We start from the raw sequence: 15,774 nt of genomic DNA on the forward strand, positions 1-15,774 counted from the left end.
TGAACAACACGGCTGATTTCACTCCAGTTTTGTACACATTTCCTTTCATTTCAGCTGTAATTCTTCTATCACACCTGACACTTTTCTCTAACCATTCCAACCTGCTGCAGTCCTTGTTTTAGGGCCCAGTGGTATTTTGTTTTTGGATGAAACACCTAATCCTTTATTTTTTGTTTTTTATTCTCTCTTTAAAAGCAACCCTCAACTCAAAGAAAGATGGATAAACATTGTAGACCACACAGACAGAGGCAGCAATGCACCACAGTTCTTCCAGCAAAGCAGAAATTTTCTGTGCGACTCCAAAAGAAGAGACATTTGTTGTTTTATATTTCATCCCTACTGAAATTACCAGCTACCATGGCAAATAATCAAAGAAGTAAACTTTGAGCCTTGCTTGTGGATTACAGCAGTGCAACATAAAAACTGGAAGTCTTAACACTAATACATTTTGTGTTATTTTCTGACGTAGCTTCCCTTTGCTTTTGCTCATAACCATGTCTGATCCCTGTGGGATAAAAAAGTCAAACAAGGATAAAAACTATTTGTGACTGTCAAAAAAGTAGTCCTATTCATTCCTATATTTACAATTACCCCTTAAAATACCCTAAAAACTAGATGTAGCCTTGGGTGTGGTTAAAACATACGCAGTCATGTGCATTTTGGCTGCGCCTTTTACATGTGGCTAACATGAAGTTTTTTTGCTTGATCGCACTTAAAACACATGCAAATAATATCAAGCAATATAGAAGCCATTCTAATATCTGCTTCAATGAAAGGACAATATTTTCAACCTCCAATATTGAAGCATTATTCAAATTTGTATTTAGATTTGTGAACGATCAAAGACAGGAAATAAAAATACAGTTCAGCATAAATTAAAATAAATATTGAACATTTTTCTGTTTAAATTGGTCAGGTTTCTTTTTATTAAGTCAAATTGTGTTAAGCAGCTGTCAGCTTTCTAAACCTGAACACTGAAGTAACTTTTCACATTTTCGGCCCTGTCGCCATTTTGTCTGATGTTACAGTGTTAAGGATCTACTGAGTTTGTAGTCATTAGATTCTCAGCATGAATTGCAGTCAATAATGTATGCTTTGTTTTGTCTTTTCTAGTCTCCTGATGAGGAGGCTTCAATCAATGGAGGACTGGAACTTGGCGTTGTACTAATTGAAGATGGAGAAGACATGGTGGAACATCAGTTGTTCTTGAAGAACAAATCATTTTGCATGATATAAAGGACTTTCTCCGAGCCATTGCTCTGCTGATGGGTCTGCTGTCTGCACCCAACATGGACTATACCAAAGGTCTGAGCTACACTGAAGTCATTCAAAGATCTTCATGGACATTGGTGAGGGACGGTGCTCCTCGTTATTCATGGTCTGAGAAATACAATATAGATTTTGCTTTTGGCTTGATTAATTCTGGTTTTGTCTACAGAACTTAATGAAAGTAACCTGTAAAGGAAGGAGCCTTTGCCCAACATATTATTTTTTTCCCCTGAGCATAATGGGAGTAAGGTTGCAATGGATGCAAGAAAAGTCCTTCCTGAAATGATTTTTTTGTTTGGAAAATAAAGGAATTGTGGTTAAAATTTATTGTTTTTCTTCAAAGCCCACTTGTTTGGATTATCTCTCATTTTCAATGAGTCCTGGTGTCCAAATATTGTAGTACTAATTTAGGGCATTTTAAATAACCTTTTAAATAATCTTCTTTAGGTCTAGTCAGTTAAAAATCTTATTTCTTTTGACTAAAATTCGCAAGTTAGTTTGATTAAAACAAAATGCTTAAAACAACTCAAGTTTTTAAAAGATTTGATAAAAATACTTAAGTTAATAAAACAACCAAAAGAAGTTAACACAACTTAAAAAAATCTAAATCAAATCAATACACCACTACTTTGTTTAAACAAGATATTTTAAGTCTACACAGCAAAAGTTTATGTTAACACAACAAATCATGTTTGTTTTCTTAACTTAAAATTTTAAGGCAGCCGTTTAACTCATGTTTTTAAGTTGAAACATTACATTTGGTTTTACAGTGTGAATGCAGTTTCCTCCCACTTGGTGGAAGTTATATTTATTTATTAAAATTTTTATGTCTTTTTAATGCTGCTGTTATAAGTCGGACGTCATAGTTTCGTACTGATCCATTGAAATTAATCTTTGAATTTAATAAAAGGGGGAAGATGAAATTTGATCTGACTGCTGCAAGCCAGAGCAGAGCGCCGCGGTGGAGAGGTAGGGCGAATGAAGCTTTCTGCTATTACAAATCCCAGATGAAGGAAACAGATTATTATTTTATTATGTTTTGGGGTCCGACACGAGTTTACTACAACAACAACCATTGTCAAAGAATCGCGGAAACTCAGCATTTCTCCGCAAAAGTCCCGCCTGCCGCTGTAATGAGAGATGAGCCGCAGAGTCGATAGACACGCCCCCACCTGTGTGCAGACCTGAAATCCAGCTGGATCAAACATGTCACCAGGGGTGAAAGTAAAATGGAACGATCCGGTTCCGGTAAAAGAGTTGGAGGCGGAGCACCGCTCCAGCGGGAGAGATCAGCTGAGCGTATCGCACATGACAGAATCTACGGTCACTCTTATTCTCGTTCCCGGGCCGTCTCATTCTGGATCCATCCACTTCACTTGTTAACATTCTGCGTGTCTCCAATTCATCGCCACCCAAAGCGATCTAATCTAATCTAATCTAATCTAATCCCAATCTGCTGTGACAACAGTCATGGATGAAGACGCACCTTCGTGACTCTTTTTCTCTTCTGACTTTTTAAAAAGAGGCACGCTCTTTTTTATGATTACTCTAGTCTTTTCTACTTTTTTCTCTTTCCCCGCCTCACGGGCGCGCACGTGGAAGGACGGAGATGTGCTGTGCGTAAAGGCGCACGTGGAAGGACGGAGATGTACTGTGCGTAAAGGTGCACGTGGAAGGACGGAGATGTACTGTGCGTAAAGGTGCACGTGGAAGGACGGAGATGTACTGTGCGTAAAGGTGCACGCGGAAGGATGGGGATATGATGTGCGTAAAGGTGCACGCGGAAAGGTGGAGATGTGCTGTGCGCGGGCACAGTCGCAGCAAGGTGGGGGTGCTTTGAGCGATATTGCTGGCGCGCACATGACGGGTATGGAAGTGTGTACATGTACGCACGCCGGGGCGTGTTCTAAGCGCGTGCACGTGCGGAGCGGTCTTGTTCAGCAGAACATGAATGGCTCTGGAGCCACATGCAGCTCTTTCCCTCCTCCATTGTGGCTGTTTGGGTTTGAAGAAAAAAACAATCTGAATAAATTATGGTTTTGTAGCATTGGTTCATTTACTTTAATCATTTACATTTTGCTACTTCTGCTTAGATTCAGTGGCGCCTCCAGAAATTTTTCCTGGGGGTGGCCACTGGGGGGCAACACGCAGAAGCCCTGGGTTCGATTCCCAGAGTTGTCCACTGATCCCCACCCAGATTGGGTCCTTAGTCAAGACCCTTGACCCTGCTGCCTAACTGGGTCCCTGTGCCCCTCAAGTACAGGGTTGTGTCAGGAAGGGCATCCGGCGTAAAAACTCTGCCAAATCACTGATGAGAAACAGTGGGTGCTGTTACGCTGTGGTGACCCTGGAAGGGATAAGCTGAAAGTGGACCCATTCTACTAAACAACCTGTAGGAACATATCAGAACATATCAGCTGATATACTTTGATCTATTGTGTCTATATTTCATGTTAGTAATGTGCATAGACGAATAAAAGTACAGTTAACATTTTGAGTCTCACAAAAATGTAGTTTTATTTTCCAATTAGACAGGAATCACCATGGACTGTGATGGTTGAAGACGATTTTGTGATTTTTACTGGGAGCAGCCATGAAACAGTGGGACTGAAGAAAAGACAGGAAGCAGAGCTGGAGGTAGCAGAGATGAAGATGCTGAGGTTCTCTTTGGGAGTGACCAGGATGGATAGGATCAGGAATGAATACATCAGAGGGACAGCACATGTTAGAGGTTTTGGAGATAAAGTCAGAGAGGACAGACTGAGATGGTTTGGACATGTTCAGAGGAGAGACAGTGAATATATTGGTAGAAGGATGCTGAGTCTAGAGCTGCAGGAAAGAGGTCTAGAGGAAGACCAAAGAGGAGGTTTATGGATGCAGTGAATGAAGACATGAAGGTGGCTGGTGTTAGAGTGGAGGATGCTGAAGACAGGCTTAGATGGAGGAAACTGATTCGCTGTGGGGACCCAAAAGGAAAAGATGATTCAAGTTGATTTTTTTCTGGAATAATATTTCTGCATTTTTATTATTCATAACTATGTGAAAAAGTTACAGTTTTAGTTTTTTTTAAATGGACATTCTGCTAGTTTTCTGGACTATTTTTACATTTACTTTTTAGGCTATTTTGGAGTTTTGCTAATATTCCAGCTACATGCTAGCTGTTTTGGCTAACCTGATTTTTTTTCTTGTTTGGTTTTTTTAGGCTAATTTGGCATTTAGCTAATATTTTAACCGGCTATCAGCTTCAGCATCTTCAGCAGCCAAATTCATCTTCCAGCATTCACACTAGCATTATCACAGGTAATGTTATATATCTAGTTCATAATTATGTTAAAAAGTTATAGTTTCAAAGTTTTAATGATGTAGTTTTAGAGTGTTCAATAAATGTTTATCCTGTTCGGCCTAAAGTGTGTTTTGGATTTTGGCCCTTGTGTGATTGAGTTTGACACTCCTGTTTTAGAAGGTAGATCCAAACAGGAGACACACTCACATGTGTACACAGACACAGTCATGCATGGACTCATCCGGTGTGAAGCTGATCCAGAATGACCTTAAACACCGCATGATCAGTCATATAGTTATGCTGTTATATGCTAAAGAGCCATGCATATGTAAGTCTAACCTCTATGCATCAGCACAGCGCTCAAAATAACATTCTCCTTCCATCGTGGGACTGAAGTTGCCCTTAACGCTGCCCAGGGCTCATAGGAAGCTGTGATGAAGAGACGGGAATGACTCCAGCCCTCACTACGAGGAGAGGCAGACAATGTCTTCCCAGCTGAAGACGTTTTCATCTATAGGCTTGAGTCATCAAATGCCAGGGGGTGGGGCTGCCAGGTCAGATTTTCTTTGCTGGCAAAGACGGTATTAACAGTAGCAGCATGGATGTGATCCTAAGACACAGAGACCGTGTGCTGTGTTTGCATGTTAGTGCCTAAACATTCACACACACATTACACAACATCTCAGGAATTTATGAATGCATGCCAAGGAAGTTTGAATTTTTGAAACTTTCTTTTTAGGATCAACCAGTTCATTTCCTCTGACTCTGAACATTTATTCTTTTCATCTTCGTGATCAGCAGGTTTTATTTTCCCGACATGCCTCCTGCTGCCTTTTTGTGTTTGGCTTGTTTTAGGTAATTTTACAAGAAAGCCAAATAAAAAAATGTCCTTATTAACTTAACAACAATAATTACATTTTTAGCAAACAAAACATGAACTAGCTTTTAAAACATAATTTGATTCTAACTTATTTAAATAAACTGGGAAAAAAGAGAGTTATTTTGAAAAAGGGTTTTCAAAAATACATTTATACATCTGTTAACCTGTTTGTTTGTTTGTTTAATGGATATTTAAACTAGTACGCCTTAACAAGCACATAAAGGCTTTTTAAATGATTTGAACTTGTTGAAAATATGAACAAATATTGGTATGAATACAACAATGACATCATCAAGAAAAAATACCTCTGAGTAATAGATCATTTCCTAATTTTACCAACAAAAACAAGGCGTTTCAGGTACAAACAAGGTCTAAACAAGCAAACAAGGCCATGAACCTCTCTTAAAACAGCTTGTTTACATTCATGAGACATTCATGTGACACATGGCAAATTACATCGACTTTGCAAACAACAATGACTCACCAGGAAGGAGTGTGCTTCCACAGAATGAGGAGTCACTGAAGGACACTCCTCTGCTGCTGCGTCCTCCTGTTGTCAAGCTTGTTTCAACAGGTCCACACGTCCCACTCACCAGCCTGACTATTTCTCTGTCTTCAACTGATTTGTGAACTAGTTTTTATCCAAAATATCAAAATCCACATCAAACTACAATTATTTTGGCTTAATACAATAAAACATGATTGTGAAGTAGGATATAAGTTGAATTGTAGTGCTACTGTCAGACATTTTACTCTCCATAACTAAAAAAATGATCATAAAAGCATTACATTACTTAGAATCATTAATAGACAGTCTCAAATGGGTCGGAGTCAGTGAGTCACTGCCCTCAGCCTTACCTTTAGCAGCTATTCTTCTCATGCTAAAACCCTTGTTGTTCCTGCTATAAAGGAAAGTATCTCAGTGGCACTAGACACAATACATATTTGCCTTCATGGAAATGTCAGCATCAAGCTCTCTTTCCTGTCAGCGTTTCCGCAAGTGAGGCTTACCTGATTCAAGTGAAAACTATGCGATGTTTTGGAAAAACCTGCACATTTGCTTTAAATAGAGTGTGACAACTAATGAATTGTTCTCTTTTGTGTTGATACTAAACACAGCAACCCGTGCAAAGTCCTCTGGATAATGCTTTTTCCATTCTTGCTCTTTCTAATAAACAGCTGACTTACAGTAAGTGGATTGAAAAAGAGTTAAAAAAAAACTCAAGTTGTGGTTTCAACATCCAGCAAAGAATGATTGGCAGCACCCAGGGAGCACAGAAAATGACTCGGTCCAAAAATAACCACAACATGAGTCCACCTGATTATGTGACAAAAACAACTAGAAATTAATATAAAATGTGAAACTGAAGTATTTTAAATAAAAACGTAATTATCTTGTAAAGTTTACTCTATAAGCTGTGGTTTTACGAAGCATGAATATTTATGAGTAAGACGGGAACCTTCCAAATGTCCTGTAATATTTCTTCATTTCAGCACTTTACAAACAAACTGATACAAATAAAAATGATCATCAGGTCATAGGTTTAATGAAAAGCAAAAACACTAGTAACTGCAGCAATGACATTTGCTTTTCTTATATGGACAATAAAGAGAAGGGAACACTGTATCTGAACTGAGAAAAGTAGGAAGAACTTCTCACTGCATCATAGTGGCTTTGGATCACAGAGGTCAACCTTAAGTTTAGAGACGGTTTTCTGATTTACGATTAAAATCCCTGTGACATGCAGGTATGTGTCTAATATTTTGTCACAAAATAAAAGAGCAATCCTATGTTCTTGCAGCATTTTTCCATCGATGGAGGACATATATTAAGAAAATTAAGCTCAGAATTAGGTTCTCTTATCACAGTAGTTACTTTTCTTATCCAAGACAAGCTCTGTCACAAACAGGCAGACAGCTGGTTCTACGTGCAGCAAGTTTATTAGTTCACACAGGAACTAAGCACAGCTAAAAGTCCAGAAAGTGTGGACGTTTAGCAGAGTGAGGCTCTGTGCAGTTCTCAAGTATCATGATTGTCAGTGCATGTCAGCTGGGCAGCATGCAGGGAGTGTGCTGGGGCGGAAGGGAGATGTAGTGCGTTCAGTACTGTGGAGACGACTCCCGTCGGTGACCAGAGGGGGAGACAGCAATCTGACTCCTGAAAAGGTTAGGTCCTTAATGGATTAAATAACAGAGATGGAATTTAGCACAGAAGGTGCTGCTGTGTAAATCCAAACTTGAGTTTTTTTTCAGGCCTACATAACAGTTGTGAAATCTTTTATGTGACGTCACAGCAGGTGTTTTTAGGGGCTTCCCGCTGAGGGTTTCACTTTCAGAAAACCTCCATAAATATTTGTAGTACAGGAAACAGCTGCATCGTATTTTCCGATTTCACACCTGTGCTTCCAGTTCAACATTTCTGCTCCTGAGTACACACTGCTCAAAGATTTTCAGTCAGAATTCATGTGTCAGTCGTAATGACAGCGAAACTAAAACACGTTACTGTCCGGATCAGCGGCATCAGCCTCCTAGCAGAGAGGATCTCTTTTGCATTTCATGATTAGCCTGACTGGCAGAAGTCTTTGTTGTCATAACCCTCACTGATCACACAGTTTATTTATTTTACACAGACCTTTCAAAATGGTAAAGAAATGAAGAGAAGTAACAGAACAAGTTGCTGAATAACTGCTGATATGTACCCTAAATTGAGGAATGGAAAAAAAATTGTGGAGAAAAAAATCTGCTCTCTCTGGAATTTGATTTGCTTTAGACACCATTGGTGAAGGCACCCACCAATTTTTATTGCACCTCTTCTTAGTGCATACACGACAGATTTACCACCGATGGACATTTAACACACTGACAGAAGAGAGGTAATTTGCCCTCTCTGGGTGGGTGGAGTGCTCCTGCCTCAGGGGGAGGAGTTTATATATCTTGGGGTCTTGTTCATGAGTGAGGGAAGATTGGAGCGTGAGATCGACAGGCGGATTGGAGCGGCGTCCGCCATTTTGCGGTAACTGCAACGGTTCGTTGTGGTGAAAAGAGCTGAGCCAGAAAGCAAAGCTCTTAATTTACCGGTCGATCTTCGTTCCAGTACTCACCTATGGTCATGAACTTTGGGTCATGACTGAAAGAACGAGATCCCGACTACAAGCGACTGAAATGAGTTTCCTCCGGAGGGTGGCTGGACGCTCCCTTAGAGATAGGGTGAGAAGCTCAGTCACCCGGAGAGAGCTCGGAGTAGAGCCGCTTCTCCTCCACATCCACAGGAGCCAGTTGAGGTGGCTCCAGCATCTGGTCCGGATGCCTCCTGGACGCCTCCCTGGTGAGGTGTTCCGGGCATGTCCCACTGGGCGGAGGCCCCGGGGAAGACCCAGGACACGCTGGAGAGACTATGTTTCTCGACTGGCCTGGGAACGCATCGGGGTCCCCCCAGAGGAACTGGAGGAAGTGGCCGGGGAGAGGGAAGTGTGGGCATCTTTGATTAGACTGCTGCCTGGTCCAAAATGTGCAAAATAAGATGGATGGATGACTGAAGGATGGATAGGGACAATTTGTAAGGGTGTCTGGGTAATCGGATGCTGTTGTTGGTAGATGGAGGCATCCATGTTGCCCCATTCGACCTATTTTAATCACACCCCTTATGAAAACACACACACCAAGAGGAGGGTGGGCACGTCAGGCCCTGTCTCCTGCCTTGATCCAGGTGGGATGTCCCAGTGACCAATGCCGGGGCTACAGGGGATTCTGTGGGAATCCTTAGCTGCTGGCCTGGCAGTTCTTTTCCTCTGTGGTGGGTGGCCCGTGTACCCCTGGGTGTGGATGGGGTTCCCACATCTGAGTGGCAGGCTACCAATCTTTCCATGGTTCCTCGTGTGTTATATGCTGGGTAAGCTCCATATCATCAAAAACATTTTTTTATTTAATCAAGATATCTGGATTAGACATTTCGCCTCTTGCCCAATAGGGTTTTTTAATCATGGAACAGCGCTGGCACAAGTTTGTTTTTATCTCCTAGGAGTTTGTCCGACAGGAAACAGGACACAAAAGAAAAAATACCAAAAAGGATCAATGCTGTCATTCCTCCAGCCTGCTGGACAAACGAATTTTAAACTAACTCAACATCCTGGTCCACTTCAAACCAATGAACACCTCAGGCAACAAATGCTTCATCCACAGGACCCAAATCCTAGTTCTAAACAGAGTAATGTGGTGTACTCTATCCATTGCAACAAGCACAGCAATGAACACTACATCGGAGAAACAAAACAACCCTTAAAAAAAGTCTTTAAAAAAGTAAAACATAGCAGGGCCAACCCCAGCGGGTGTGAGTCTGCAGTACACCTCAATTTAAAGGCAAATAACCATTCCTTTGAGAACAAGGATGTCCACATAGGGAGAAAGGTTGGTTTGAGCATGGAGTAAAGGAAGTAGTTTTGATCCGGAAAGATCGACCTTCGTTCAACAGAAATGGGAGCCTCAGATACAGTTTTTGTAATTATTTCCCCACCCCTCTGAACATTCCAAATGATTGTGTAGATTATCTTCTTTTGCTACGATTTTTTTTAAATGCCAATGACAGTCAGCAACATTTTCAAGTCACTAACCATAATAGTGTAATAGATAGCATACATTAAATGCTATTGAACAAACCTCCTAAACAAAACAATATTTGTTTTTCCAAAATAAAACTTTCAAATGTTCCACATAGTTACACATAGCAGAATAGCACAACATCTGATAGATTATAAAGAAGGAAAAATGTCCATTTGCTGCTTCAGGAGGACATTAAATCTAAAGCCATTCCAATCAAAAACTCTGCTTCTTTTTTAGCAGCTTCATAATTTTTGCATCCATTGAACTTTTTGGAGAGTTTCTGCTAGAATTTTTTTGGCTGGATGGTTGAGGATGTTCCAGAAGCTCTCAGTAGAGTCGAGGTCAGAGGAGGATGGGGTCACGCCATCACTTTATCTGCTTTATAGCATCCAATGATGCAGAGGTATTCCTGCAGCATGAGGTGGAGCATCATCATGATGAAGAGGATAACGAAGAAAACACGATTCTCTCCCCCCCATGATTCTGGCCCAAACCATGGCGCATTCCTGTGTGTTTTCTAACATACCTTCCTCTGGTATATTCTAATTAGCTGGACTAGGTAATCAGTCATGAGTAGGGCTTGGATACCATGAAATCGTGCAAACACAGTGGCCCTCAAGGACAGGATTTTCTAATTCCTGATCTGGATCATCCAGGATTTCATGGCATTCATCATTGAACAAGACTGTTGATGTCTTTGTCGCCCATCAGCAGCCGGGTTAGGCTCCGGCTCTGACCCCGAAAGGGACAAAGGGGCCAAGAAAATGGATGAATGAATTAAAGCAGCTGAGGAGCTTCTGGGAGGAGCTGCAGGGGCTGATGGGAAATGCAGTGTGAAGTGAACAGGAAGTTACTAAAACTCTGGAGACAGTGTGCACAGGCAGCCAGAGGGGGAGACAGAGGGCAGCCTCCTGACAGTCTGATTGTTGCAGCTTGGTGAGTTCCATTAAAACTATTAAAATTAAACTAATATGATCAAGTGACATATTTCTCCAAGAATCACAATCTTTCTTTCCTGAGACTAAAATAAGACTTTTAAACCACTTTGGGTATCTTAGTCCCTGTTCCAGTAAAGCAGTTTCATTTTCAAGCCAGTATGAACCCTTTGAATCATAGAGTTCTGAAATTTTATTACATAAAAAGTGTGAGAAAGAAATGCAACAAATGTCAAAATGACTAATACCTCAGGTTTCAAACTTTTCTTATTAGTAATTTTCACAAGATCTTTGAAAGACAGTTGTTTGCTATGGAGATGTTTGAAATAGGTTAAAAACAGAAATTCTTTCTTTGCTTCCAAAAATGTCAGCAAAGCCGGGCACTTGGTTTCCTGTGCAAAAACAAAACAAAGAAAGAGCAAAGTGAGGAATTTCCTGTTAGAAGGGAAGTCCTGCGTCATTTACAGTAAGGACAGGAGGAACACTCTGACCAAACAGGAAACTGTTCCCTTCAGGACGCCAAAGCCTGTCAAGACGAGTGTTTGGGTAACCTTCTCTGTGATGCTGAATCCACAGATTTTTTTCTGCACATAAAAGTTAACTTGCTTGTCCTGCAGGACCAAAGCACATATTTAGAGACCGAAGCGAAGCGTTCAAAATCCTTCTGTAACCTTCAAAACTAGCCTTAAAACATTCCTCGTTGGACAGGCGTTCTGCCAGGCTAGCTAGTAATGAGAGTATTTGATATACTGCTCCCCTAACTTACCAACTGTAATGAAGTTGGTGGAATAATTATAATTTTCTCAACATCTGTCATAAATCTTTCTCAGCAGAAGGAGGATGGTTTCATAACCGAGCCAAGCTGGTCTATTCCCCCTGCTGTGGCTCATGTGGGCTTAGATTCATATTATATCATATCCATATTGATATTCTAAAAATGTTGAATTTAGTTATTATTAGCTTAGTTTTTATCATTATTAACATCGATGCTATGTTGCATGCAACTTACTGTTGATATGGTTGAATCAAATTTCAATTCCAATAACAATTAGAGGCTGCTAGAAGTTAGAAGCTGGGAAAAGCATGGTGCACTGGGGTTCTGTCCTCTATTTTATCTGTTCTTTATCATTTATTTTTACTTTATTTCTCCGTTCCTCTGTTTGGTGCAGATGGATTCATATGTTGTCCCTCTTTCCCACCCCCTCCTGGGGAGTGGTAGTAAATTAATGATTTACTCCTGGAAAAAAAAAATGGATTATTGTGTTTTTGCAGCTTTCTCTGCAGGTTTTAACATTTCATTTTAAATTCATAACAGAAACCCAAAAGCCTGTTAAAAGATTCTTTTCTTCAGAATGATGTTCATCAGTCGTTCCAGAGTGTACTGTACGCTCAGCCCGTTGAAGAGAGGCCACAATATAATGGAAGAGCAGAAATGAAAGGAAGAGGCTCCCTGGAGTCTCCCCATGACCTCACAGGTCACAGACACTGAGGTCAGCTGCATCATTACCTCTATGATGATGGCAGATGCAAAACGAAGTGTGAATTCAGGTGGGTGGTGACAGTCGGTGACTCATCGGGTGAAGCCTGACACCTTAAGATAAACGAGATGGATGTAAGCAACATGAACGTTCATGTTTGTGTGTGTGGAGCTGAACTTTGAGGGCTGTCAGCATGGGAGCAGAGATGACCTGGAGAGAGTTCAGGGATGGAAGTGTGACTGGAGTGGTGTCAGAGCAGCAGAAGAGGTTCTCTGTTGAAAACAGAAGAAAATGCCCACAGTATTGAACACATTTCTTCTGTCATCCAGTTTGGTCTGAGGTGCTCATGAATAAACGACCCAGCACACACAACTGTTCACACCAGCTTAGTTCATTTCTCTCTGCACTCATTAAAGTCTAAACCAAGCATAAAACAAAACTATGCTTAACATATCACAATTAAAGTATTTAAATATATATACATTTGTAACGTTTGAATTTAAGTTAACAGTCTTCTACTTGTGTTTAGCACACACTCCCCTACAGACAAAAGGCGCTCCCAACACTTGCATTTACAGCCTCAACATACAGTAGTTTAGCTTTTTTGTTTTGTTGGATTTTGACAACACAAGTTTCACCAAAAAAAAAAAAAAAAACTTTAGCTTTAGAACGGAGAAACATTCAGAATGTTGTAAATGCGTTTACTCCCTCTTCAAAGTAAAAGCAGTGGACTGGATAGTAAAATAACAGGTTGACGACTGTTCTTGTCTCCACCTGTGCAGAAACTGTCACGAGGCTCATCCCTGATCTGTCTGCTCAGTGTGAAGTCTTGTTTGTGCCACTCTGCCTGCAATACTGAGCGTTCTCATCCTGACCTGATCCTGCTTTATCTGCTGCCTGCCCTGACCCTGGACCCTGTTCTCTGAAGCCCTCATGCTGGTGTTTGACCTCTGCCTGCCTGACCCGGATTTAACTCTGTGGACTTGTAGCTGTGCTTCATTCCTGTTCTCCTGTCTGTGCCAATAAAACCTGCTGCACTTGGATCCAGCCGTCTGCCCACTTGTGACAATTGCCATGGCAAGAATCAATTCCAGTTTTTGTCCAGTACCTGCCATGTCAATATAAACATCATGCCCAAAAATTAAAAAATGCAAAATTTGTATGTAAAGCGACCATATTTAAAAATGTATGTATGTATGTATGGATAGATGAATGAATGGGTAGATGAATGAATGGGTAGATGGATGGATAGTAAAGATGCCTCTTGCTTCCATAAATGTAGGAGAAATGAGACTCTTGGGGAAACCTGATGATCTCTTTCTTCCCGGTCCTCCCTCTGGGAGATGTCTGTCTGCTTCGTCCCTTTCATCGGTTTACTCATGATGACAAGCTTCAGCTCTGTCACTGATTGAATTCAGGCTGAAGGGCTCATTGATTTTTTTCCTGTAATGAACAGACATCAAGGAGCCTTTCCAATTGAAACACAGAACTTTGCATTTTGAAGCACAATTAAAGCAAACACAGAACATACTGCGTTCTGGAGTACATTTATCTGCATCCCCAGAAAAGGAAGAAAGTGTACGGTAAAGTAGTGTACCGCTAGGAGATAAAGAGTCATTAATGTCAGACAGTAGCTTGACTTTCAGGAGACAGGAAACTACATTTGTTTCTTATTTTACGACCCACATTGAGCTTTTATAGCAGAACCATCAACACAAGACTAATATTTGCTCTCTGCAAGGCTACTAAAGCAGGAATAAAACAATGCCACAGGTGACCTGTTCCTGCAGCAGTTGGGCTCAAATGGGAATAAGAGAAACAGTCTCCAAAATTGCTCTTTTAACTTTCATAAATATATATCATGTTTGTCATTTTGATTAATGAAACAAATAGTGTTTCACGTCAAGCTTTAACATGAGAAAAGGAGACCAAGTTCACTGCAAAGAGGTGCTATGTTCCTCATGATCATTAATCAGGGAAACCTCCAAGTTATTTGGAATATGTATTTATTTATTGCATCTTCTCAACATAACTCTTTCATATACCTGATTAAAAGTGTTAAATATTTAAAGTTTGTTTCATTTTGATGGAATAAAACTGTAAAGTTTTCAGGATTCTTACTTCTCTTGTTTTTGACTGAGATTAATTTCAGAAGATAATTCACATTCACTAACAAACGATTCATTTAAAATCTATATAAAATCCAAAATAATAAACAGGGTTAAACAAAAAAGGCACACCTCAGTGCAATGCAAAACAGTTGAGTTACTATTTTTAATTAATTTAATATGTTTAATTATATTTAATTACCTTTTTCAACCAACTCAATTTATTAAATCCAGAAAAAAGAAGTCTACCCTTTTTTTGATTTTGTGAAATATTTTTAAGGTTTGATGACCTGAGAAAACCAGAACGAAATTAATTTGATCATAAACCAGTACTAAAAATATAAAACATACTTATAAGATAAAGCAGCAAAAGCAGCAGTTTAGGTTTTGTTTCCTGCTGAAGTTAACCAGGAAGTTGACAGAAAAACTTTGACTGTGACATTGTTTGAAGTGATCAAAACCTTTTGTTCTTTCTTTGATCTTGTGTTTTTATTTGTTCGTTGACTTTCTATCTGTGTTTCAAACTCTGAATCGTTGATCTTGATTCATGAATCAAATCTGATCGCCACCTAAGTAATGATCCATTTAAGACCAACTGGCAAAATCTGATCTAAACTGCATCCATTTTGATGACCATACTCCAAAAAAAAGAAGTAATTAAAACTGTCCTCTGACACAAAGGGAAGTTACAGTCAATAAAGGGAAACAAATGCATCAAATTCTGTTAAACGTCTTTTATTTTCACCTCCTTCCGTCGGATAAGAGGAAGTTGAGCGTGGACAGAGGATGACTCAGGCTGGCTCTCACCTCATCTTCTGACAGGTTTTCAGAGTGATACAGAAATAAGGGAAACTCAGAGCGGAGTGAGACTGCAGTGTACCTGTGAATCCCACTCCCGGTTCTGTTGAAATACAACTGTCACCATTCCAAACCCGGAAATAAATATATATCAGAAACTGTGTGTGTGCCGGAGCACCAAAGTAAAAGCACAAATTTTGTGCCAGCCGCCCCCTCCAGACTCTCATAATGGCTTATGCAACGTGAAATCTAATCACAGAATAGATTGACAATGAAATGTTTACTTCAAATACTTTATTTGCAGATCGTTTTAATATTTTATATTTTACCATTCCATCGGGATGAACAAATAACATGCATGTGAGTTTGTTCAACACATAAGGTGTCGCCGGTGATGCTTAAACACAAAAACTTTAACATACCGTCT

The 15,774-nt window shown here is 40.1% G+C and overlaps 1 long non-coding RNA gene across 1 annotated transcript; it reads left to right on the plus strand.

Moving 5' to 3' along the window:
* The first annotated feature begins 935 nt into the window (after positions 1-935).
* Positions 936-1,592, plus strand: LOC118599299. Its single transcript, XR_004948608.1, has 2 exons — positions 936-1,349; positions 1,439-1,592. It is a non-coding gene; the product is annotated as an uncharacterized LOC118599299 (long non-coding RNA).
* Positions 1,593-15,774: the final 14,182 nt, after the last annotated feature.

The sequence above is a fragment of the Oryzias melastigma genome, linkage group LG1 (assembly GCF_002922805.2).
Source record: "Oryzias melastigma strain HK-1 linkage group LG1, ASM292280v2, whole genome shotgun sequence".
Classification (NCBI taxonomy): Eukaryota; Metazoa; Chordata; class Actinopteri; order Beloniformes; family Adrianichthyidae; genus Oryzias; species Oryzias melastigma.